Genomic DNA, 27,330 nt, shown 5'->3' on the forward strand with positions numbered 1-27,330 from the left:
TGTACAACGCATGCATAAAGGAAGAGATGTTCCCCGAGGCGTGGAAAATACAGCGATTGGTTCTGCTCCCAAAACCAAAGAAACCACCTGAAGAACCCTCATCGTACCGACCACTGTGTATGCTCGACACAATGGGTAAAGTGTACGAAAATATAATAAGAAACCGCTTGGAGTTAGCAATCCAGAAAGCCGGCGGACTATCAGAGAGACAATACGGCTTTATAAAAAAGAGATCCACTATTGACGCACTACGAGAAGTCGTTGATACTGCGAAATGTGCAGTAAGTGGCAAAAGATGGAAAGGTGGCACAAAAAAGTACTGCGCGCTGATTACCCTGGATGTCAAGAATGCGTTCAACTCGGCAAAATGGGCACACATAATCAAAGCCCTGGATGAAATACGCGCCCCTGAATACCTCATAAACATTATATTGAGCTATTTTAAAAACAGAAGGCTGCTTTTTGATACAGACGAAGGTACCAAGAGTTACTCTATCTCGAGTGGAGTACCTCAAGGGTCAGTGTTAGGCCCACTATTATGGAACCTCATGTATGACGGGGTGCTAAAAAGACAGCAACCAACAGACGTGAAGCTAATAGCGTATGCGGACGATCTCATGGTGGTAGCAGTGGCCAAACAATTAGCCGACCTAAGAAACAAATGCAATGAGTGCTTAAATGGTCTACGGCATTGGTTCTCTTCTGTGAGTCTGGAACTGGCGGAGCAAAAAACTGAAGTTTTGCTCATAAGCACCAGGAAGGTAGAAGAACAAATAGAGGTCACCATAGGGGAGTGCGAGATTACTTCGCAGCCGCAGCTGAAGTATCTGGGAGTAATATTAGATTCTAAATTAAAATTTAAAGAACACCTGGAGTATTCCTCCAGTAAAGCAAACAAAATTTACAATGCTCTATCGAGAATGATGACCAATACAGGCTGTGTGCGTTCCAGCCGGCGATTCTTAATAGCGAAAGCAATGAGCTCCGTAATACTGTACGCAGCACCAGTATGGATACAGGCAATGGATATAAAAGCGTATGCTAAACAAATAATTGCCGTGCATAGGCTTTCTGCAATTCGAGTAATAAGTGCTTTCCGGACAACATCAACCGACGCTGCTGAAGTATTAGCCAGCATGCCGCCCATTGACATCCAGGGAGATGAACTCGAGCGTTTATATCATCTATCAGCGCCTAAAACAGTATCGGCAAAGACAGAGGAGAGGAACAAAAGCATTAAAATGTGGCAGGAGCGGTGGAATTCCTCATCTAAAGGGCGTTGGACCCACCGACTGATACCGGACATCCACTCGTGGATAGACAGACGACATGGAGACCTAGACTTTTATCTGACTCAAATACTTAGTGGACATGGGTGCTTTAGAAGCTACCTTTTCAGATTCCACAATGACATTAGTCCGAACTGTCCGACATGTACAGAGCATATAGAAGACTCTGAGCATGTACTATTTTATTGCCCTCGATTTTCAAATACAAGGGAAAAACTAAAAACCACACTCGGTGGTGGTTTTACGGTCGATAATTTAACGACACTCATGTGTCAGTCGACTGATAATTGGAAAGCTGTCAGCGAAGCGTCAGCATCCATAATGACAAAACTGAGACTTTTTGAACAAATTAGGCGTCCGTCAGTCCGCACAATAGAGGAGACTTAAATGTCCTGTCCCTCCCACGAAGTAATCGAAAAGACGCTTGTGGGCAAAGGCTTGTACGGGAAGATGTGATAGTGTTTGTTTTTATGAATGAAGCAAACTTGCCTGTTGAAAGTGCGCTTTCGTTCATGAATGAAAATATTGTTGTTAGGTGTTTTTCTACATATTTGGGCATCGACTATTTGGCTGCCATATTGACTTGTGACGGTGCTGATGCTACTTGAAACGATTGTCGTTTTTGTAGAACAGTATTTGTAAATTTTGCGGATGACATATCTACATGTGAACGCATATAAGTATGTTGTTGTGTATGCATTATTTGTGTGGGAATGTCATACGCACATATTTACATGTGTACGCATATAAGTATGTATGATGCCATTTCAAACGATTGTTGTTTTTATAAAGCAATGTTTGTAGTTTTTGGGGGTGACATATTTGCATGCGTACACATATGTATACAAGTATGTTTTTTTTTGTGTTTTACGAGGAGGAAGCATCGAAAGCCTGGACCCCATGTCAGTGTGGAACTTTAATCCGAACTAAACCTCCTACCGTCCTGACCGTTTCCCCCGGTACCACCGTCAAGTATTACGTCGGGAGGATGGTTGAGTGACACTCATGCGTACGTAATGGTCAAAATGCATTCAGTTACAAGTTGCATTTACTTGGCCCCACCTCTGTTGGTCTAATAACCCCCCCTGTACATTGTTCGTCGCCAACCCTTCCCGTCACGTCAATGTTTGTGCGTTTGGGTCGGAGTTGTTCGTTGCATTTAACGGCTCTCTTCTCCGCCGCTGTTCGCTAGCACGTTGGGATTTCATAACCTTGGCTGCCACTTCGTAAGCAGCTTTCCACTTCTCTACAGATTCGACCATCTGGTTTACCAAGTTATCAGGAGTTGGGTCTACATCGAACGCATTTTTTAAGTGTTGCCTCTCATGATTTTATTTCGGGCAATAAAAGAATGTGTGTTCTACATTTTCGACGGTATCGCCTCCGCAATAATCGCATGTGTCGTTACTTTCGTGTCCGAATAGTTTCAGATATGCTTTGAACCAGCCATGCCCTGAGAGGATTTGAGTTAGGTGGAAATCTACCTCACTGTGCGGTCTGTTTAACCATGGTTCAACGTTGGGGATCAGTCGGAATGTCCACCGCCCATTTTCGCTTTCCTGCCAGCGTTTTTGCCAGTGATTCACTGTCTCTGCCCTTGCAATTTCTTTCCGTGTATTATGCCGTAAGCTGTCATTTGTAAGACATTGAATTCCTTTGGCCAAGAGGTTTAAAGGGTGTAGGCCCGAGATTATTAGGGCAGCATCTTCCGATACTGTACGGAACGCAGAGCATACTCTCAGCGCGCAAGTGGCATATATAGAAAAAAGGCCACGGCGATAAGATTTCATTTCGAGGGCTATTCCCCAAATCTGGACGCCGCACAGCGCGACTGTCTTCTAATTTGCTTTGACCCGCGGGTATTTAGCATTAACCGGGCAAGGCTCTGCACACTTTTGTAGCTTTTTCGCATGTGTACGCTAAGTGTTTCTTAAATGACATCCTTGCATCAAGGATGATTCCCAAGTACTTAATTGCCGGTTGTGTAGTGATGCTTACTCCCTTTGTGCTGAACGTGGCAACTTCTTTCTGCCAGTAATGAATACCGCCTCGGTCTTGCTCTCCGCTAAGTTCAGTCCGTTAGTTTCGAGCCAATCGCTTATTAACGTTATGGTCCTGTTGGTAATCGTAACTATATCGTGTATGTGCTTTGCTATAACCACCACAACAACCCACTGATGTGTACGTTTTCCGGTACTTTGAGTCGCAGTACTCCGTCATACATTATATTCCAGAGAAGGGGCCCGAGTACAGATCCCTGTGGCACTCCACCGGAGATTTTGTATTTTTTATCTTGCCTTCCTAAATCCAAATTGGTTTGGGGATAAACCGCCGGCGTCGTCAATGGCCTTACTTAGGCGTTGATAAATGATCCGCTCCAGAATTTTTCCCGCAGAGTCCAACATGCAGATAGGTCGGTAGTGGGACGGGTCTGTGAGAGGTTTGTTAGGTTTTGGCAGCAATATTAGGTGTTGCCTTTTCCATATTGTTGGGAAACAGCCATCCTGCATACATAAATTGAAAAGTGCTCTAAATGGGTATATGTTTTTGACGATCGCTGTTTTGAGCGCTATATTTGGGATGCCATCTGGCCCTGAGGCTTTACATGGGTCGAGCCGGTTGCATGCCTCTATAACCTCTTCGTTCGTTACTTCTGGTAACAACTCTCCTTGTTGCACCACCGTGATCTCTCGAGGTAGTTGGGGTCGGGTCGGGAAAAGGACTGAAACAATTCTGTCAAGGGTTGTAGAGGAAGTTGGCATTTGACCTCGAATGCGTAGTTTCCCCATTACGGTCTTGTATGCTAGCCCCCAGACATTGTTTTCAGCATCGTCACAGAGTTTCAGAAAACATTCCTGTTTACTTTTTTTGATAGTTCTTTTCGCAGTTTAGCATTAGAGTCATTCCACCAGTAAACGGAGGGATGATGATTGCGCCGTGGCAACTTCGACATTGATATGTCGCATGCACTCTTAATGCGGCTCATAATCAATGAAGTCGCCTGGTTGACCGACCGCAAGTTGTCAGGCAGAGTAGCGGGTCCAAAGGCTTCTTCGAAGAGGTCTGGGTCGAATGTTTTGGGTCGCCATGAACTTCTTGTTAGGGTCTGTAAGTGGAGCCATGTTTGCGGAGCATTTACCTCAAATATAATGGCATAGTGATCGCTGAAAGTGTACTGATCGCTAATTTGCCATTGCGATCTACGAACTAAGCTTGAGTTTACGAAAGTAAGGTCTATCACTGATTGTCGGCCGCCTTTGTTGAACCAGAGATCATAAAACGTAGAGAAGGTGCAGGTTCGACAGCGAACATTTGATAAAATTGCGACACGGAATCTCACCACACAAATACAGAACTCACGCTGTGAAATGTTAACATTTTTCACAGTTCTCCACATACTCAAACAGAGAATATGAAGAGAAATATATACGTACGGCTTATGAGGCCATAGCATGTATGCGCAATCAGGGAATATTGAAGAAAAATAAGTTCTTTGATATTCCATTTTTAACAGCGAAAAATGTGTACAAATACAGATCTTTCACATACTCAAGAATATGAAGAGACATAAATATGTATGCATGCTCCTTATGATACTCCCAACAACTTAAATTTTTGCTTTCGCAATGTATGCAAATATATATGTATGTATGCTTTTGCGTTTTGCCGTCGGCATTTACATATTGGCATGTAATAATTATCATATGAGTATAGTTTTGTATGAATGCATGCATAGTACTATTTACAGTCAATTTAGACTCGTATATTTAATAATTTAATTTGATTTTTACATAATATACTATACTAATAAATATTTTTGTATTATGTTTCTTAGTAATAGAAATTGAATTTATCTCAACAATATATAAATATATCGCCTATCATATTAATCTTATTGTCTGCCCATATGATTGCATGTACATATGTATACGCATGTGCGCATTCAGAAATTCAAATCATGATTTTATCACTTATCAATACACATTGTTACTTGTGCGCGGATTGATCTGCAAGTTCATATACATACATTCATTCATACTTATATGTACATATATTTGTATACACTTCCGAACAAATAATGCACAAGCTAAACATACATATGTATGCGTACACATTTGAATACGTCACCAACAAAAATTGAAGCATTGTTCTACAAAAACAACAATTGTCTAAATAGCAGAAGAGTCACAAGTCAATATGGAAGCCAATTGGCGAAGCCCAAATGTAGTAAATTTTACAACAAAAACGATTTCATTCATAAACGCAGGCGCAAATTCCACAAGCGACCTCGCTTCATTCATAAAAACAGACGCCGTAACATCTCCCCGAGCATGCCTTCGCCTACAAGCGTCTTTTCGCGATGATGGCAAAAGCTAAAAATCATAAATTGAACAACTTTCTGATGCTTCTTCACAGAAAGAAGTGACAAAAGTGGCAACTTAGCAGTTGTCGATTTACAATATTTGTCTAAAATATTTTTCCGTGACTCGCAAAAGTCTGCGTCGATATGTATTCATGCTAATACCCTGCCAACCATGAGCGGGTAAAAAACCAGATAATCAGTGGGTAAGAAAGTGGGTAATCCATAGGGTAATCATGTGTACTTTAAGATAGGCCGAGCGACAATTTTACCCAGTCACGTACGTATACATGTGATCATACATCTTTGTTGCGCTCATTCAGCAGTGTCATATAAAAAAGTATATCTGTCCTGCTCTAATATTCCCAATCGACGGCAGATGCAGGGTTGCATTTTCTCTTTTTAAATAGCTGATGCAGGGTTGCATTTTTTGATTCCTACTTTTAAAATTTCAAACTAAACCTTTTAATTTTCAAAATTTGTATTTTATTTTATTTTTTACATTTTTACATAAAATTTATTATAATTGATATACAAATAAATATATATTTAATTTAAAAAAATAATTAATATCTGAAAAGATTAATTAAAGAAAAGAATTATTACAACCTGAAAATAAAAGAGTGGAAAAATATTATAAAAGACAAATACCTGAAAATAAAATAAAGATTATTAATACGTGAAAATAAATAATAATTACATTGAAGAAAGATTAATTGTATAAAATGATAATAATATCTGAAAAGAAGATTAATATTATCTGAAAGAATAAATTATATTAAATACAAATAGGATTTACTCTGAAAGCAAGATTAATTAAATAAAAATAGTGTTAAAATCTGAAAAGATAGAATAATTAAATAAAAATCATAATAATATCTGAAATAAAAAAATAATATTATCTGATTATTTAAAATATAAGGCAAACATTTGTTTTCACATATTATTTTGGATTGTGCAGGCCGCCTTAAACGCATAAAATACATATGTACATATACGTATGCATGTATGTATTTATTTTTGCGTATTATATTGGACTGCGCAGTCCAATTTCAAAGTACACACACTTTTTTCACATACTTACTTAACAATTGATATTTGCCGCTTCTGATGATATAGCTGCTCTGCTACTTCCAATTTCCAATGCTATAAAAATAAATGAAGTAATTAGTTTCAAAATATTGTTAAAAAACCACATAAAATTCATTTACTTACCTTCTTGTCGTACGAGCCTCCTTTACGATGGTACGATCACGAACGACATGCGGCTATCAATCGTTTTTTTATTACCCTTTTTGGGATTTTCCATTGTCACTATTCACAATAATGTTTTCTCCTTCGCACTCATTCAAATAAATCAAGAGATGAAAGAAACTTTTTTTCATCGCATTTAGGTAAACAAAAAATAACCCGAAAATGTGCGTTGGTGTTAGTGTATAGAGAAAAAATGTGTAGTTGTATTGGAATATTTGTCTCAAGCGGGTAGCCGTGGTTGGCAGGGTACATATGTACGTATACATACATACATATTTGCGCTGGCTTGTAGGCGGAGCTGTACAGCGGCAAGGCAAGCGGTGACAATAGGCGGTCATTCGTTTATTTTTTTCGGCACAGCTTGGATTTATCATCACACAAGTGCTGAACACAATGAGCGCGACAGACTGCAAGCGACATTTGTCAAATATTAAAATACACACGTTCTTAGGGACACATTTATTGAGGCAGCTTCACAATTATATAAATGTGTCCATAAGAACGTGTGTATTCGCGCTCAATGTGTTCAGCACTTGACTCTTTGACAAAACGCCAGTTTCGGCCATTGGTTGACCGTGACAACGGAGATGCGAAAGATGCGTGCGACACTTGTTATTATGAATGTATGTACATATGTATGTGGCTCGCATTTGCTTTCGTAAACATACAGACAAATGTGCCAAAGAAATAATATATGTACATATGTATGTATATGCCATAGAAATTCTATTGGTACAAATATGGAAATGATAACGAAATAATGCGAATATGCATATTTCATGAAGGTCATCAATTTTCTTTGAAGAAATGAAGTTCATTTGATACATCTATACTTTGTAATAGTCGAAATAAATACAACTTTTCTGAAATAATTTAAAAATTAAAAAGTTTAATTAAATTATATTTTACCTAATTTATCACAATTTTGTAAATTTTGTTTTGTATTAAAATTTTTATCATTTTTCTGAAAAAAATGGTTCATATGATACAAGATAATCACGCATATGTGACTCAGAGAATGCTTCTTTACATTCTTTGTGTAAATTTGTACATTTTTCTTCTCTTTATTCATTCTCGTATGAATTCAGTCGCTTTACATATGTATATTTCTGCCATTGCACATGCTCAATTCTGCTAAATAGCAGCGAGAATGGTGAAATTCCGTGTCGCAATCTTATAAGCTCTGTTAGCCGTTCAATCGAACATCATACAGAATTCAATTTGCACCTTCTCTATGTTTTATGTTCTCTGGTTGAGGTCCTTTCCTTTTTTTAGTTGTAGAATCATTCAAATCATCTCGCGCTTGGTTCTGCATTTTAGCAGTTTCGCGAGCTAGAACTGTTGTTCCATAATTTACGAAATCTTTTCCTTTTTTGGTAAGATTAGGATTTGGCTCAACTAAAACATCTTTGCGCTTTTTCGGCAATTGTGTTGGTTTGTACAAAACTTGAACTTCTTCTTCCCTCTCATACGCTTCAGCATAATCTTCCAAAATGTGGTCGATTACTGCAGCTTCGTCCTTATCTTCAAACGATTTTACCTGGACTTCACCTTCCTACATTTCTTCAAAATGTGAGCCTGCCGGAAGAGATAAGTGCCAAGGTACCAATTCAGTTGGTTTTTTTTCAGTTATTGAAGGTTGATGTAATTCTTCAAAGAATTATTCTTCAATTTCATTTTCCTTTCTACCTTCCTCTATTACTTCTGTTATTTCTTCCTCAACAGAAGATAGAGGTGGTAATTGAACTGTTACGGATATAAGATTTTCGTCTTCTAGCTTTTGCACTTCATTGGTTAGGTTTGGTTTCATCGCAGTTGTAGATAATTTGGGAATAATTATTCTGTCCTCCAGCATTGTGAACATAATTCGCTGATCGTCATACTTTTGCATACTGCAGATTCATAATTTTTCGACGAAATTTGTAGATTCTGTATTACTTGTGCAGCTTCGCCTTTTAAGCATAGACGAAGACGCAGCATTTTTTCTGTGTTCGGCATCTGCTCGTTGTCATGTACCATAACTTGGAATACGTTGTAAAAATTGGCCCATTCTTTAATATCGGCATAAAATGTTGGTATTTTTATTATTTTTTTAATTCAAAGTTAGGGCGATAAGAAATTTTAGGCTCTTCTTTTTGTAACATTTTTCTTAAATTTTGAAGCTCTTCGTAATATTCGTCATTAATTTTTTGGAATAAGATTTCAATTTCTTCTTTGAAATCTCATTTGCTTTTTAGATTTTGAATATCTACGAATAAAAAGTTTAAACACTTTCAATGATCGTTGTTGATCATTAATTCAATAGTTAGATCATCCATTTTTCTTCAGTGGTTTTCAATTTTCCTCATGAATATAGAAGTTCTTCGATCTGGACTAATGTATGGTATTTGAACTGCTTCAATATTTGTTTTTCTTGATGGCTCTCCTGAGATAGTGTTGAACATATGTAACACCTTTTCGGAAAAATCCGCGTAGGCTTCAGGAATTTTCTTCCTGTTTATACCATGATTTTTTCGGCAACATTTATCGAATTTGTGTGACTGTTGGGTATTCTCCAAAAAAATCGTTGGAGGTATATTGATTTGGTCGCCTAGTTGACCTTGCTGTGCTATATGGTGCTCAGGCATGAACAATGACAACATCTGATAAGCGACGTTACGAGTTTTCGAAAGAAAGGTTCGGCGGATTGGTCACGGCAAATACCGCATTCGATGGAGCGATGAGCTGTATGAGATATACGACGACATTGACATAGCTCACCGAATTAAAAGACAGCGGCTACGCTGGATAGGTCATGTCGTCCGAATGGACGAAAACATTTCAATTCCGAAAGTGATCGGTGTAGCAGAGGAAGACCTCCACTCCATGGAAAAAAACAGGTGGAGAAGGACCTGGTTTCGTTTGGAATCGCCAACTGGCGCCACATTTCCAAAAGGAGAAAAGACTGGCGCGTTGCTGTTCACTCGGCTATAACCGCGTAGCGGCATAAAGTCAGCTCTTCGTGCTCTCAAAAGCTGCTTTAAAATCGACGAAGTGGTGCAAGTCTGGACTGCTACATTAGGAGATAATAAGTAATAAAAATTTGGTTGAGTTTTTTAACTAAATTTGTTTTGTGAACAAATTTTAATTGTTTTGGTTTTAATTTATAAAAAGAACTGTCGAATCTATAATAGTTGTATGCTTTTGTGGTAATTGTGCTAGTATATAAAAAATGTGGGTTAAACCACTTCTATGGATATCATATATTTTTTTATGAGGAAACAATGAATATAGTACAGAGTTGGAGTAATTTTTCACCTGGCTCATCATAATACACTACATTCCGGACTCTGTTGGAACAATTTGGGATATTATAGAAATTTTGTTATTGAAGAGATTACATTTTTACTAAGAATCCCTGATGGGTGAATGCAAATATGAGTGGTACTTATAACTTTTAGTTTTCCAGTATTGATTATTCTTATTCTCAGGCTATTCGCCGAAAATATGCGAAAGTAAAAATCAAAGGTGGAAATATTTGGAATTACAGTCTATAAAATGTCCGGTATAATCAATGAAAAATCTCGCTTCCGTTTCGAAAGTAATTCGCACGTAATAAGTAGAAACCATGATCCCGCCAAATACCCAGAAATTGGTATACATATAGCAAGGTTAGGAATGGCAAAACAATTTTTCAAAGTGTTGGATATTATTTTAATGGCATTTGTTAGAAAATTCGAAACTTAGTATGGCATAATTGAAAGGTGGAATAATTGTTAGTAATCAAATACGGCAAATAATAAAATAAACTGACTATCTTAAGGGTTTACTGTTCCGAAACATGAAGCTTGGAAAAGTTTTGCATTGATCGTTAACTGGAAAATTATAAAAGAGAAGCTCATCAAAGGCGTTTTATTGAAATATAATATATGTTTTCGACATTTGCTTTTCTGTTACTTATTTGCACCTTTATTTTTCAAAGCAAAACTAATATTTCGAAGATTACGGTTATTTTTCTTCATGTTTTCTGATTTTTGTAAAGTAAAATAAAAAACAAAGATTTGAAAGTAAACAAGAGCAAATATTGTAAAACCATTAATAAGTTTATGAACTTTGAGCATAAATATATCCAATACATATCTATCTTATACATAAGGTAACAAAACCACTGTAGATCAGTGTAATTAATATATTAGAAAAAGCTGTGATCGGGAAGCAATTAGCACTTGTAACAGTCACTGGCTATTGAAAATACTGAAAAATGACACTCTTCATTTGCTCTGTCGAATTATTTTCTGCTTTTAAACTTAATACGTTTCATTTCTTTAAATAATAATTAAAATATGGAATGTATGGAATTTTTGTTTACCAAAATAAAATACCTTTATTATCCAAGAATATTTTCTTTTAATTTCTTATGATGTTAAGATAATATATTACCTATAATTTGATCTATTAGTGTAATTTGAGAAATTATAAAGATATAATTATGAATTTATTACTGACTTATTGATTTTGAAGGAAATCCTTCTACATGTATAAATACTTCGTAGATACCTATAGACATGATCTTCTTTTAAGTTGAAATAATTTCTTTAAATTAAAAGTTTTAAAAATGTGTTGATTTGTGTCATCTTTAGGAAATATATTACTTGAGATTGAAAAAGTTGATTGACTATAGCTGCAGCTAAATGTAGAGTTAACTTATTTATTGTGTATTGATAACTTGTTTCTCTGAATTCCATCTAGGATCTTCAAGAAAGGCAGAAAGTTAAAAATATATTCATGATAATCGGTTTTAAAACTGGAGGCTAAAAACAATTCTTTAAATTCGGCTTTGGTAGTTGATGTTATAGTGTGTACTAATTCACTGTTGGCAACTATATTACCCATTACTTCCAATAAAGGACAATGAAATTTAATCCGCTCCATCCACACTTCTAAATTATAAATATTACAGTTATTAATCCTATGACAATATAAAAAACAATATAAAATAATACTGAAATCCAAATGGCAATTATGATCTAATATTAGAGTTCCCAACTCATTGAATAATGATAAAAAAAGATAAATTTTTAAAATGGTTACAGCTAAGGTCTAAAAAATGTTGTGTGTGCAGCAAATTTCGCTGCGATTAGTCGAGGTATTGTATGTAAATTTTCATATGCTAGAGATAGTCTTCCATTTTCATCGAAAATATTATCTCTCAAGTGATCGTTAACAAGGTAATTTGTTGATATATTTCCGCTGGCATTGAACTCATTAGATGAAATCATTTGTTTAGTAACATTTAAATTTATAGAATCATCGTCGTCATATCGCCATTGGTCCTCGTAAAATTCCAGGGTAAAACAATTTCCAATAAACTCAAATATTTTGTGGGTTTCACTAAAATTATAATACAAATATGAAAGATTAATGAAAGTAATATTCTTTTTCTGAAGAGAAACATTAAGATTTATAATATAAATAATGTTTACTAATAAAATTTTAATTTTTCGTCTTCTGAACTAACTATGGTTTGATGTTGTAAGTTCAAAAAAAAGAATATCAAAAATGGATGAAGAAAATATCTCAATCATCCATTTTTGATATTCTTTTTTTTGCACTTACAACTGCAAACCATAGTTAGTTTAGAAGACGAAAAATTAAAATAACTAGTTAGGAAGAGCTAAGAATCAAAGCCTGCGTCATACCTTAAGGTACAAAACATCAACCAGACGATCGGCATTCCAGCAATTTACATACATATATACATTTATATTATATATAATCAATATACTAACTGCCGTATTTGATATAATGTTTGTTAGGAAACCTGATCGACCTGATTTTATCTATAAACTATTATCATGCTACGTACCAAAAAATGTTCGCTTGATTTCATTAAGGTACTACACGTACCATCAGTAATGAATTTTATTTATTTTAGGCACAAATATACACTGTAATGAGTAAAATAAGCTCTGTAATTTTCATTGAGATAACTCAAATGTTGTATACTGCATATCCGATATATGCAGTATATAATCATCTTCTTTATTGGCGTAGGCACCACTTACCGCGGTTATAGCCGAGTTTACAACAGCGCACCAGTCGTTCTTCCTTTTCGCTGTTTGGTATCGAACGGCTCGGAGAGATTGTTCCCGATCCTATTGGAGCGTTTGGATTTACTCAACCGCATTGGCTTTGCGGGGATACCACATTCATACATCACGGCATAAGGGCAGATCCTTTTCGTGCTGTCAAATCGACGAAGAGGTGGTGTGTGTCGATCTCTTCTCACGAGTCTTTTCCAAGATTTGGCGCATGGTGAATATCTGGTCTGTTGTTGATTTTCCAGGCCTAAAGTCACACTGATAAGTTTCAATCAGTTTGTTGACGGTGTACTTTAATCTTTCACACAGTACGCTTGATAGAACTTTATATGTACATATGGGATGTTGAGGAGGCTTATCTCACGGTAGTTGGCGTAGATTGTGGGGTCTCCCTTTTTGTGAATTAGGCAGAGCGCACAAATTCCGATCGTCGGGCATGCTTTCGTCCGACCATATCCTACTAAGAAGCTGATGCATGCTCCTTATCAGTTCTTCGCCGATATATTTCAATAATTTTATAGGCTCTGCCGTCTGAAGAAGGCGGGTAATTGCTATTCGAGCACGCTGCAGAAGTGTTTACTCCATAATTTTAGTATGCTCTGGGCATCAGTCACTAGATCACCTCTGGTGGTTGTACAAGAGTAAGTTCCGGTCTTGAAACCTTCTGTTAGTCGCCGCATCTTTTTTTTTTATAATTTTCGAGTATTACTCCTGTCGACCGGCTTGTCAAGCCCTTCGTACTTACGCATGCGTTTCATTTCTCTTTTCAACTCTCGGCATCTATCCTATCCCGCACGTTATGTGGTCGATTGTAACGTTGCGAGGTAGGCAGTCTGCTTTCTCTCCACTGCGACACGGCACTCCTCATCGTACCAGCGGTTTGTTTGCCAGCCCCAATGAAAAGCAAACACAGAAAACAGCTACGACATATCCCTTATAGTGACCGATATTTTCGGTCAAAAGTCAACTATAGATACTGGTCCACATATTCGGTACCTAGGGGCTTGCACAGTTTTGGTTGGATTTGGGCAATTTTTGATCATAAGGTGACATACTTTAAACGAATTATTAGTGCAAAGTTGTATCCCGTTGTATCAGTTGCTTCTTGATTTGTGTACTGGAAAGTGAAAGAATGAAATGAAATTTAAAATTGCACTATATGAAAAGTAGACGTGGTTGTATTTTGATTTCGTTCATTTTCGCACTGTTACATAGGAATATCAGAAGAATGCCATGTACTAAATTTTGTTCAATTCGGTCGGACGGGTCCCGGGATATGTGATTTCACCAAAAAATGGGCGGTGCCATGCTCCTCGTCCAATTTTAACACCTTCTCGCGTAACTTTCTATCGTACCATCTCATAGAATTTAATGTCTCTGGTGTATTTAATTTCTGATTTAATGCGTTTTTAGTAGCTTTTAACAGAGCCCCTTGCTACTGCCATCGCCCCTGCTGAATTACAGTTTTACATACATATATCTTAATTTAGTGCTTAGCTATGGCACTTTATAAGTTTTCGGTTAATGGCGTTTTGTGAGCGTGGCAGTGGTTCCATATAAAGTAGATCGTTAACAACCCAACACTCTCGCAAGCACAAATTTCGTTGCCTGGACGATTCCCGCAAATTAAAGTCGATTCTGATTTGTAATGGAATTCTATCGACGAAATTAAGAATGAGTATGTTGATCCGTAGCGGAAAAGTATGCTGATAACGGAAATTAATCGATTTCAAAATTTTATTGTGATTCAAAGTGACCATTATTGGTAATCATGCTCTTTGACTGCGTTAAAGAAATATGTATCTTCTCAACTTTTTGCGTACGGCATATACGGCAATAAAATATATCTTAATATATAAAAATCACGTGTCACGTTGTTTGTTTTCGATGGACTCCTAAACTACTGAACCGATTTTAATGAAATTTTTAACACTGTGTGCAGTTTGGTCCAACTTGAAAGATAGGATAGTTTATAACTCTCCTTATAGACGCATTATTTATTTATTGCAAATTATTTGTTTATTATTAGCAAAGAGCTATCCACCAGTTGGTGGCGCTAACAGCGGTATTGAGTAAGTGCGGTATGTTACAGTAGATGGCGCCACATTTCTCTCGAAATTTTCATGGATTTAGGCTGTATAACAAAAGCTGCCACTTGCTAAAAACATTAAATGAAAATGCGTTGTTTGAAGTTTATATTATTTGTGGTAAAGTTATACGAATCTATGACTTCCAATATTCTAAATTTAAGAAAAAATCACATACAATCCGTGAAATAAATAAAGTTATGTACATATGTATGGTCAGACAAATAAGCAATGCTGCCACTCTTTTCCAGTAAATCTTCCTCGAATTTGGGAGATTTCAGAGGAATTTAGGAAATCGAAGAGTTGATTTCTGCATGTATTTCCTAAATGCAAAAAAAAATTTCATTTAGTTGCATTTAGGTATAGAATTTTGTATGGCTAATGCCCGGTTTCACAGTCCATACTTAAGTTGTGCCTAAATAAAATCTTAGCTAAGTATTGTTGCAAACTGAGTGGTCGTTCGCGTTTCACAGTCAATGCTCAATTTCTATAAAATTTTATTATGATATATGGCAGCGTTATGGGCAACATATGTTTTACAAATGTCATTCATAAAAATATGTTTGAAATATTTAAATTATAACAGACAATACATAAATTTGCGAGGAAAATTATATCAAAAATTGATGAAAACAACAAAAGAACCCCAAATTTCATCACTAGCGAGTCGGAGCACCTATGGGAACTGAAGGAAAAGTATAAGCTGTTATTGAGTGCAAATGAACGGACATTTGCCCTACGCTACGAAATATGTCGCTGAAAATTCAAAGCAAATTCAAAACAAAAATCACCTGTTATTTAAGCATTGCTTAAGCCTCCCATTTTCAGTGCTAAAGCATAACCTAAGTATGAACTGTAAAACACTATTTTCCTGTTTTATCTTAAGCACAACATAAGTATGGAGTACATTTGGAGTTAAATTTAGAGCTATATGTGCTATTGCAGTAGATGGCGCTACATGAGGATACATTTATTGACACTTATTTGTGATACTAACGGCTGACGTTGTAAGGTAATTGAATAAGTGCGCTGTATTAGGCTAGATGGCGCTATAGAAGCAGATGCTGTTATATTAAAAGTCCAAACGTTTATTTCAGCTAAAATTTATTAAACGTAAAACGTGTGTTTAAAATTTACCATTTATTAAACGTAAAATGTGTGTTTAAAATTTATCAGACTCGGCCACGCTTTGCTTTCTTTTTATTATTTAAAACTCTTTAAACGAATTAAATAAAAGTAAGTATTATTAACTTGCTTTTCATTTTATTTAATAAATCTTATTTTGAACTTTGAAGTAATATTTTCAATAAAATGCCACCAAAAAAATCGAACCTCAATAATGCACGGAGTAGAGCGGCACAACGCCAAAGATTTCAAAGACTTCAGCAGTCTGCAGAACAAATCGCAGCAAGAAACTCAGCTCAAAGAATCAGGACAGCAGAGAGTCGTGTACAAGAATCCCAAGAACAGCGTGATAGACGTCTGCGACAAACTGTTACCAGAACAAGAGCGGCGCGTGAACAACACATAGCTACAGCACGATTACGAGATGGACAGAGACAGCGGACCAGCCGCTCATTAACACGTTCAACATTTGTTCGTCTTGCGTTCGAATATGAAGCAGATATTGATTACTCTGCGCATTCAAAAATTGCTATCGGGAAATGGATAAACTATGTCCATATTGTCATGCATTAAAATTTCGCAATGAAACACCAGGCATGTGTTGTGCATCAGGAAAAGTTCTGCTGCCACCTCTTCCCACTCCGTCGGAACCTTTAATATCGCTTCTTGCTGGACAGAGTTCAAAAAGCGTTTTAACTATTTCAAATAAAAATTGGGCGGGGCGAAGTTCGCCGGGTCAGCTAGTATAATATAAATTAATCTTGCATTACGTCGATCCATCCTTCTCTGTATGACAAAAGTATAATGGAGTACCAAAATCGATTGGCTTATGAAAAATCTACCGAAGTTGCAGCAGAAACTGTTCTACATACTTGTGTTGCCGAGTAAAGGGTAAATGAGTTTTAATTAGAAATTGAAAACTTGGATAATGAGAGTTAGAAATAAAAGTAGTGTATAACTATAAAAAATGGGACTTTTATTTAATAATACAGTAATTTAACTAAATTTGAAATTCAATGTAAACGATTTATCGAGTAAATCGGGACAATATAAAATATTTAAAATTTTCGTATTTTAAAATAAAGAACTGTCAAAGTAATCAGATATGTTATCAATATACTTACCAAAAACACCACGAAAAGATTTATACAGAAAATGTTAAAAACTATGAAATTTATTTCAGTCTAGAAATAAATTATGTCTAGTGTGGTTTGCGTGTCGAAAACATATTTGAACCATAATTTTACAAGATTGAAGATATGGTAGATACAACTTACACATCTGTGTATGTGTTTGCGACAAAATTGTAAACGCGACAGTTTGGTTACCTACGTTAGTATTTAGCACAATACGTCTACGTATTAAATGTTTGCACCGAATGGTACAGGAATATGTATATTCAACGCGTGGAATCATTAGCTTGCTGAGACGAAATTTTGTTGACCAAACACAATAAATAAGTCATAATGACCAACTGGCTCTATGTAATATTATATGTATCTCTTGGATTGTAGTTTTTGTCATTCCGACAACTATGTTGTTGTACTACTCTCTTCCTTAGTACTCTAAAACCTTTATCAGAATACTATGAAGTGACATAGAATTGTATACAATTGTTCTCACCAATCATTTGGTTGCACAATGACACTTCATATTTGGTGTTTTGAGAATTATAAAATTTATTTAAAATTTTACATTCCTCAACAATTTAACGTCAAAATATGTATTTAAGTAAAATGACAGCTAGCACAGTGTTGCAATTATTTTTTTACGTGTCATTGCACGATAGGTTTTGGTATGTTACAGCCCTTTCAAATATTTTTATACTCTCGCAACAATGTTGCTAAGGAGAGTATTGTAGTTTTGTTCACATAACGGTTGTTTGTAAGTCCTAAAACTAAAAGAGTCAGATATAGGGTTATATATACCAAAGTGATCAGGGTGACGAGTAGAGTCGAAATCCGGATGTCTGTCTGTCCGTCCGTCCGTCTGTCCGTCCGTCCGTCCGTGCAAGCTGTAACTTGAGTAAAAATTGAGATATCATGATGAAACTTGGTACACATATTCCTTGGCTCCATAAGAAGGTTAAGTTCGAAGATGGGCAAAATCGGCCAACTGCCACGCCCCCAAAATGGCGGAAACCGAAAACCAATAAAGTGTCATAACTAAGCCATAAACAAAGATATTAAAGTGAAATTTGGCACCAAGGATCGCATTAGGGAGGGGCATATTTGGACGCAATTTTTTTGGAAAAGTGGGCGTGGCACCGCCCCCTATTAAGTTTTTTGTACGTATTTCGGAAACTACTATAGCTATGTCAACCAAACTCTACAGAGTCGTTTTCTTCAGGCATTTCCATATACAGTTCAAAAATGGAAGAAATCGGATAATAACCACTCCCACCTCCCATACAAAGGTTATGTTGAATATCACTAAAAGTGCGTTAACGGACTAACAAAAAACGTCAGAAACACTAAATTTTACGGAAGGAATTACAGAAGGAAGCTGCACCCAGGCTTTTTTTTTTAAATTGAAAATGGACGTGGCCTCGCCCACTTATGGACCAAAAACCATATCTCAGGAACTACTACACCGATTTTAATGAAATTCGGTATATAATATTTTCTTAATACCCTGATGACATGTACGAAATATAGGTGAAATCGGTTCACAACCACGCCTTCTTCCAATATAACGCTATTTTGAATTCCATCTGATGCCTTCTCTGTATAATATATGCACACATTAGGAACCAATGATGATAGCGGAATAAAACTTTGCAAAAATACGGTATTTGAAAAATATGTAAATGACGAATAATGAAATCTCGATTATCACTTTATCATGCGAGAGTATAAAATGTTCGGTGACACCCGAACTTAGCCCTTCCTTACTTGTTTTGCGTGTGTTTGTTGTTGTGCCGTTGCATTAGGTGGAAAAATCTGCAATTCGTGCACCGTGCAAGGGTTTTGCATGAGCAAGAGAGTACCCCTATTGTTTCATGGTGGGAAATATTACTGTTGAAGCAAATGTATGAAGCGTTTATACATAAGTATATCAATGCAATTGTTTCATCACAAAATTAATATTTTCAATTGGAAAATATACTTCCAGTACGCGTTTCACGGTAGTTTTGACTTTTTAGACACGCACTATAAACTATCAAATTAAGTTTATTTCACAAACTAACAAAAGTGTTTAACAATTTACATACTTGAAAGTTTTGCTATGCTTATTCCTCTTATTTTATAAGTATTAAGTCACATGATTAGATTTGCTTGAATCAATGAAAAATGTAACGTTGAAAGATGCTGTTACTCTTTTATCTGTCGCATGGGATCGGGTCAGCACAGAAACTCTTGCCAATTGTTGGAAAAACATTTTAAGTTCAATGGGAAACGAGGAGGACCCTGAATATAACATTCCATTAAATATCCTGAAAGACAAATGGAGTGCAGAAATAAACTCTTTAATACGAATGTCAGTTGATCTTCTTCAGGACTTGAGTCCTCAGGTAGAAGTTTTACGACTCACTTTGATATCATTATTACTTTTTTTCTATTTTAGGTTGAGTTTACATTGCCAATGATTCCCTTGTGTTGATGATGCCACCGAAATCCATAAAATCACCGAAATCCATGAAATTGAAGAAAGTGACGATGATGATTGTATTGCCGAAGACCCCATAAAGAAAATTGCCGCAAGTGAGGCAGTTGAAATCTTTAACAAGGCATTGCAATGGGCTGGAGATGGAATGGTTGATCAAAGCGACATGAGTGTACTTAGACGCTTAAGGGAGAAAGCAGTATTTCAGCTATTAGAAAGGAAAAACCAGCAAAAAAAGATAACGGATTTTTTTAATGAATAAATCTAATGTGAAATTTTATTCGCAATTTAATATGTATGTTCATACAATTTGAAGTTATTTTGCGTCTTCAAATTCGACAATCGCTAACGTGAACATTTTCACTAACGTGAACTCCCTTGGTTTTAATTAGTTCACGTTACCGCGAGTGCACTGTATTACCTTTTGCTTTGGATTATAATATCAGTCGCATCAGACTAATACTTAATAGCTCAACGACAACACTCAGTTATATTTAGATACCGTTACACAATCTCCATAAAATAAACAAAAACTTTTTACAAAAAAAAGTGGATAAAGTTTTAGAATCTAATTTCAGTAAAACTGTAGAAATTTTTTGTTAAAGTTTAAATATGTGCAGATATAAACTAAATATGACAGAAAATATCACTTTCTTTATTGCTGACAGTTCATAGATAATTGTTCTCGCGACATGGCTCAAATGCTGCAGAAGCCTATATATACTGATTTAATAACATACAAAACGTCAACAAGTCGTAAATAACAGTGTACTAATCATATCTACTACACAAATTATATATTTACATGCATGTATACATATGGCTGTAAATAACAAATACTACGGACGTACACGAGCCATATGTTCTTATCATAAATATGAACTCATTCTCTTCTAGCTTATCTTCCCATTTGGGGAATAATAACAATAACGTCATTAGGGGGATTCTGTTCTTGCATGCAAGAATGACATGATACGAACCTCTCATTTTTCCTAAGTTTTCTCTCAGTGTGTATGTCCGACTCACGTTTTCTGACTCATGAGTCATGAACGCAATATGCGACACCAAAAAAGAATTTGCCGATAATGAGCGAAAAAAGAGTCCCCATGTGAACGCCGTCAAAGAACCCATTCCCAGATTATATTAGTAGCGAAGAAGGTCAGGGTATTTTGAATAGATAAATCTGCTAAAAGTAACTGACAAAATCAGTGCGAAAGGAATTTGTAAAGAACGATACAATTAATATTGAATTACAAACAATGCAAACAAAGCTTTAAGAAATAATTAAAGTAATATTTGAATTATTTTTTTCTTTGTAATCCAAAATACGGGATTTTAATCCCACATACCGGATTAAAACAAAAAAAATTTAAATTAAGGGAAATTTCCCCTTCCTTGGAACCGCAGAACCTGAAAGTTTCACTTGTTTGCTAGAAAAATATTCTCAGCAATAAAAAAATGAAAATACAACAGTGACATTCTTCTCACCAAATACACTATGGAAATCACAACAAGATACTATCATAAATTGCTTTATATGACCTGTCTAAACTTATTTAACCCTTTTCTGGGCGACTCACAGCGGAAGTACTAAATTCTGAATTGAGAAAGAGTCGAAGTCTTGAGTACAGTATGAGACATATATGCCCCAAAGATATATAGAATTAATGCGGCGTTCGATACTCGCAAGCGGCATGGTGTCTATATGTTTTTCGTAGTTCGTGGTGTCACCTAGCGTCAGTTGACACCATGAACCACAAAAAACATATAGACATGATGCCGCTTGCGACTATCGAATGCCCCATAGGTTCGATATCTCTGCGGGCATACTCGTTTATGTCTCATACTGTACAGTTGGTACTATTGAGTATAAAAACATTCGACGCATGGTGACGTTTCATTTAAATCCGTTTATCTCGCCAAAAATGCCAAGTTGAGGCATTTGTCCAATAGAATCACGCTATGCCCAGCTGAGCGGAATCATCTATATAGTAACCATAAGTTGCCCAAGTTACCCATTTCATTTTCGTCAATTTCTGTGAAGTTATACCTTATTCTGGAAAATAAAGTGCCCAATTTTGAATATCTAAAATGGTAAGTATCGATGTTGTTTCGATTTTACTCTTCATTTTTGTGCGTGGTGAAATTTCACTGACATTCAAACGAGTGTTTACATAAAAACTGAGGTCAGGTTTGTTTATTCAACAACAGTAGTAGCCAATTTTGCATATAGAACCCGAGTTTTAACTTGCCCTCGTCCTCGGAACCCGGCGATTCACGACGATAACAGCTGGTCCGGAAACGCCTGGAAATAAGGCACGGAAATTTTCGGGTTCTGTGGGAAATGTTCCCGATTTTTATTCACATTTTGTAGAAAAAAAATATTCGGCCGGGTTCGAACTCTGGGCTGCGCAAGTGACCTGCCAGCTTAACCACTACGCCACGGGCGACTTTGAAATGTAGATCTCAAATATGATAGACCTTCGCTAAGCTGTTAAACCGGTTTGACAAACAATGAAGAAAATGAATCTCCGAATGGTGAAATGCACTACGATAGGGACTGATGGATGTGCGGTCATGCTGTCAGATATCGGAGCAATCAACGAAATTCGGAGAGAAGCAAAAAATTCTGTCATGACTCCGTGTTTCTCGCACAAACTCAACAACAGTATTTCAAAGTCAGTGAAAGTACGATTAATCGAAAACGTTGCCAGTGGCATACGAGAAGTCGACAAATTCTTCAAGAACTCATTTCCAAAACGTGTGACTGTATTAGCAAAGATACTTGGTGAAAAAATTGTCCAGTTGTGTAAAACAAGATGGGTAGAGAGGCACAATGCTGTCCTTCAGTTACCAATTGAGTGAGTTGCTCCCAGAAAAAACAAGTCTTTTAAAAGAAAACGAAATCGATGATCTAATCGGATGCTTGATAGAAAGATTCGGGAATCTTCTGGATGATGAAAAAAGCGTACAAAAATTGAAATTCAAAGGTGAATTAAGTTACTGGCAATGTCACTGGCAGCAGCAACAAAAAATTGAAGTCAGCGAAATTCCAACTTCTGCACTGGAAACAATAAGAAAATGTGATGCAGACATATTCCCAACAATCCACACCTATCTCCGAGTATTCTGTACACTTCCTGTAACAAACGCGACGCTTAGGACGACCATGCTCCAAGAAAGACTAGTTGGATTAGCATATTCATTCATATGCATCATGACATCGAAATCACTGCCGAAGAAGTCATCGAAAGATTCGCAAAACTTGGCAGTCATCGTTTTGCGTTATGAAACATGCAATGTAAAAGAATTTTTCTATTTGAATTTTTAATAAATCGAGCCACTATGTAATGCATGCATATGGGTGACTTTTCGATTATAACCACTTTGTTTACCCAAAAATTGGAATTGATAATTTTTGTTTCATAATTTGTACTATATTTCTCTCGCAGTAATAAGTTTGAAACCCAAATCGAAGGATAAATTCAATTTCCCCCCCAAGAATCGTCTCTGGATCCGCCACTGAGTTACATACATATGGTTATTCCCACGTTACAGTGCAAAATTGGGCAAAATATATAATCTACATATATATCCGAATAAATCTTTGACCGAATATTGCCTATGAGTTATGCCACCTTATGACTAAAAATTGGTCAAATCGAATTATAACTACTTAATTTATTCAATTGGTAAGGTGCGAGATATATAATTGAAATTAAGGGAGAATTTGCTAATAAGAGTATGTTTATATGTTAAAAATGGCTTGAATCAGGTCAATTCGCCCACCACCCAAGAGAAATATTTTGAAATTTTCGGCTGACTTTATACCCCCCTACTGTTACCGAATTGGATAAAATCGGGTGATAACTTGTCCTAGAACCCATATAACTAATATCAGGATTTTCAAACATCTGGTTGACTCATCGAACAAATGACGAAGAGTAGCGGGAAGTTCAATTATTAATTTACGAAGGTGAGAATCTCAACTAACAATGAAAGCGAGGTAAAGCCGGGGAAGATCCCCAAGAGGAGTGTTCTTCGCGGTCTGAGCTGGCGGACGGCGTTTAAAAAATTAACATTGAGAGTGAGAGCTCTTTAGCGACTCTTAGGAAGGGGCAGATAAAACAATTGTTAATGCGTCTTCTAGCTTCAGTAGCTCTAATTAACCGCGTGTCAATAGAACAGCGTGACTGTTTCGTTATTCAGAAGCCATGGGTTAATGGCGAGTCGTATATGGGGACTGAGGATACCGAACTAAAAGTTATATACGGCTAATTGCGAAGGTAATGGTAGGGGCCATGTATAATGGCAAAGAAAAACCTTTATCGTTTTTATGTTACATCTTTAAAGCAACCAAAACACCTAATAATGGATACCCACCAGAGACCTGCACGAGTAATTAAAAAAGTAACATGTTAGCAAGCGGCGATGCCGATGCGGCGTGTACACGCTACGTAACGGTACTTTGGCATCGTGGGTATCGGCATCGTGGGTATCGGCATCGCGGCATCGCCGGTTACTAACATGTTACTCAATTAGTATTGTGCGCGAAGAAAAGAACTGGCATTTTCGCATTAGCAAAGTTTATGCATTTGTGCAATTATTTAAATCTATATAATGGAAATTTTACAACGTATTAAAAGTGGTGTTTATAAAATTAGTGATGCATCGGGTTCAAGTGACATCTGGAAGTTTTACAATAAAATTGTGGATATCAAGACGGGGGAGAATGTATCCTATGTTATATATTCACTTGTATGTTGTACATATGTATGTACTTCGTTTCATTTGCCATTGACGATACCAGATAGTAATCGTACGATGCCACGATGCCGCGATGCCGATGCGCAATGTTACCTTCGCATCGTGGTAATCGTCAGAAGTGTTACTTAGTAACGTAATCGTACGATGCCTACCTTAATCGTGTAGGTCTCTGATACCCACTTCCCAGTTAGCTCTGAAAATCATACAGTTGAGAGTGCACAATATAGTGGAGTAGGGATAGATTCCATTCCATCAGAAAACAATGTATATTGGGCGATAAAAAGTTTCAAGCCCTTAAAATCACCGGGACCAGACGGCTTATCCCCGTTTCAGAGATAGTATAGCTGGTAACCTTTCTTAATTGCTTAATTGCTGCAATTAAACTATTTTCCTACGTTATGAAGGAAAGTCAAAGTTGAATATGTATTTATCAAAGCCGGGCTAAAAATCTGATACCAGTTCAAAGTATTTCATTCCCCTTAAAAACGTTGGAGACTAATAGAAATACACAGAAACAAATTAAATTCAAAAAACTGGTAGTTTTGTTGCTTGCGTATTCTAAAGGAAAATTCACAGAAACAGCACTAAGCTCAATGTTAGCAGTTATTGAAATCTGTGGAGGTAAAATAATTCTTATAATTCTTGAATAGTTTTTGAATGGCAGCGTTCTAAACAGCGACCGCTCAGAGGTGCAAACATATCCATACATATGTATAAGTGAAACTTTAAACGCGTTTTTCTCGAAACGAAATTTTTCAAAATTGCTGACGTCATTACTCAACGAGAAATTGACCGATCGACTTCAAATTAAAACTAGGTATAGTTGAATACATTTGCTAAAATTGTCAATTTGGCTTTAAAAAAACGACCATTTTTTTTCGTAAAAATCGATTTTTTTTTTTTTCAAAATTACGCCATTTTCTTTATATTTGATATTTTTCAAAGATCGTAGTTCATTGTATAGAAAATATATTTAAGTTTAATAAACATTTTGAATTTTTTTGTTTCAGCTACTCATTCGACCGGAATCATGCCTGCAGTTGAGGCACTTTTTTTCGACACTTCCGCAGACAGCCCATTACTCCATTATTTTTCAAAATTTTTGTAAAAAAAAAATTTTAATCCTGACACGCCGCACGCAAAGCACATCAGCTCTCGAAGTTTTAAAATATATTAAAGGACTTCGAACATATTTTTATTCAGAAAAAAATGGTTTTTTGTGAATTAGGGAATATAGAATCACATGTGATTTCACGTAGAATGAACAATATACTTACATAAAATACATAAAAAATTATAAACTTCTTCATTTAACATTTCCAAAATGTAAATTTGTTGCATGTATACAATAATATGAACTGTTTTTTCTTTCATTTATTTTATGTATATTTAAACTCTTGCAACATGTTGCTACAGAGTTTAATATTTTTGTGCACCTAACGGTCCTTTGTATCACCTACAAATAACGAAGTTAGATACGAGGTATTTACATATTTATAAATAATCAGGATGACGAGGAGAGCTGAATTCCGAATGAATGTCTGTCTGTTCGTTTCTGCAAGCAATACTTTGAGTAAGAATTCAGATATCTTAATGAAACCTTGTACACGTGTTCCTTGGTAAAAAACTTAGAGTGAGTTCATAGATGGGCGTAATCAGACAACTGCCTTGCCCACAAAACGCCTTTAAACGAAAACCTATAAAGTGCCATAAACAAGCACTAAAACAATATGTAGAACTCTAATTTGCACAAGGGATTGCAGTGGCAAAGGGCACCTGTGTGACTTTTTACTGAAAATATTGGTTAATGTATCCGATTTATATTTGAAATTCAGAGAGAATTTCTTCCTGATGGGGGTATATCTGTGTGCTACAAATGTGTTTAATCAGGTTAATACTTCCATTAGCACTTATATACCTAATATAAAGATTTTCAAACTTCCGGGTGACTTTATATCGCATATATAGGCCAATATGTGAGTTATCTTAATAAAATAGAGATAGAGTTTTTTTCTTATAAATTACGCTTATTTGTATCTAAAATGGATAAAATTGAACTAAGCTCTTCCTTCTTCTTCTTCGTTACGGGTGTAGACACCACTTACGCGATTATAGCCGAGTTAACAACAACGCGCCAGTCACGAAGTTTGTAACACCCAGAAGGAATCGTCGGAGGCCCTATAAAGTATATATATAAATGATTAGTATGTCGAGCTGAGTCGATTTAGCCATGTCCGTCTGTCTGTCTGTCTGTATATATACGAACTAGTCCCTCAGTTTTTAAGATATCGTTTTGAAATTTTGCAAACGTCATTTTCTCTTCAAGAAGCTGCTCATTTGTCGGAACAGCGATACCGGACCACTAAAACATATAGCTGCCATACAAACTGAACGATCGGAATCAAATGCTTGTATGGAAAACTTTCACATTTGACACGATATATTCACGAAATTTGGTATATACATATTATTTTCTAATGCAACAATGTAATCTCCAGAGAAATTGTTCAGATCGGTTAACTATAGCATATAGCTGCCATACAAACTGAACGATCGGAATCAAGTTCTTGTATGGAAAACATTCACATTAACCTTAAGTCCAGGAGCAGACTTTTCGCTTTTAGAAATGAATGTTTTGTTTGGCATTCTCTTCCAAAAGAGTGCAGTTTCGTCTGCATTAAATACTTGCTCAGGTTTGTATCCTCCATCAGCTACTAGGTTTGCAAAATCTTCTGGATATCGTCCGGCTGCAGCAGTGCTGC

The 27,330-nt window shown here is 36.2% G+C and overlaps 2 pseudogenes; one reads left to right on the top strand and one right to left on the bottom strand.

Annotated features, from left to right (window-relative positions):
- Positions 1–11,348: 11,348 nt before the first annotated feature.
- On the bottom strand, positions 11,349–12,266 carry LOC126763971 (uncharacterized; annotated as a pseudogene).
- A 7,017-nt stretch (positions 12,267–19,283) lies between these two features.
- LOC126763954 (uncharacterized) lies at positions 19,284–20,284 on the top strand (annotated as a pseudogene).
- The last annotated feature ends 7,046 nt before the right edge of the window (positions 20,285–27,330 follow it).

This window comes from Bactrocera neohumeralis, unplaced genomic scaffold, assembly GCF_024586455.1.
Source record: "Bactrocera neohumeralis isolate Rockhampton unplaced genomic scaffold, APGP_CSIRO_Bneo_wtdbg2-racon-allhic-juicebox.fasta_v2 cluster09, whole genome shotgun sequence".
NCBI classification, from domain to species: Eukaryota; Metazoa; Arthropoda; class Insecta; order Diptera; family Tephritidae; genus Bactrocera; species Bactrocera neohumeralis.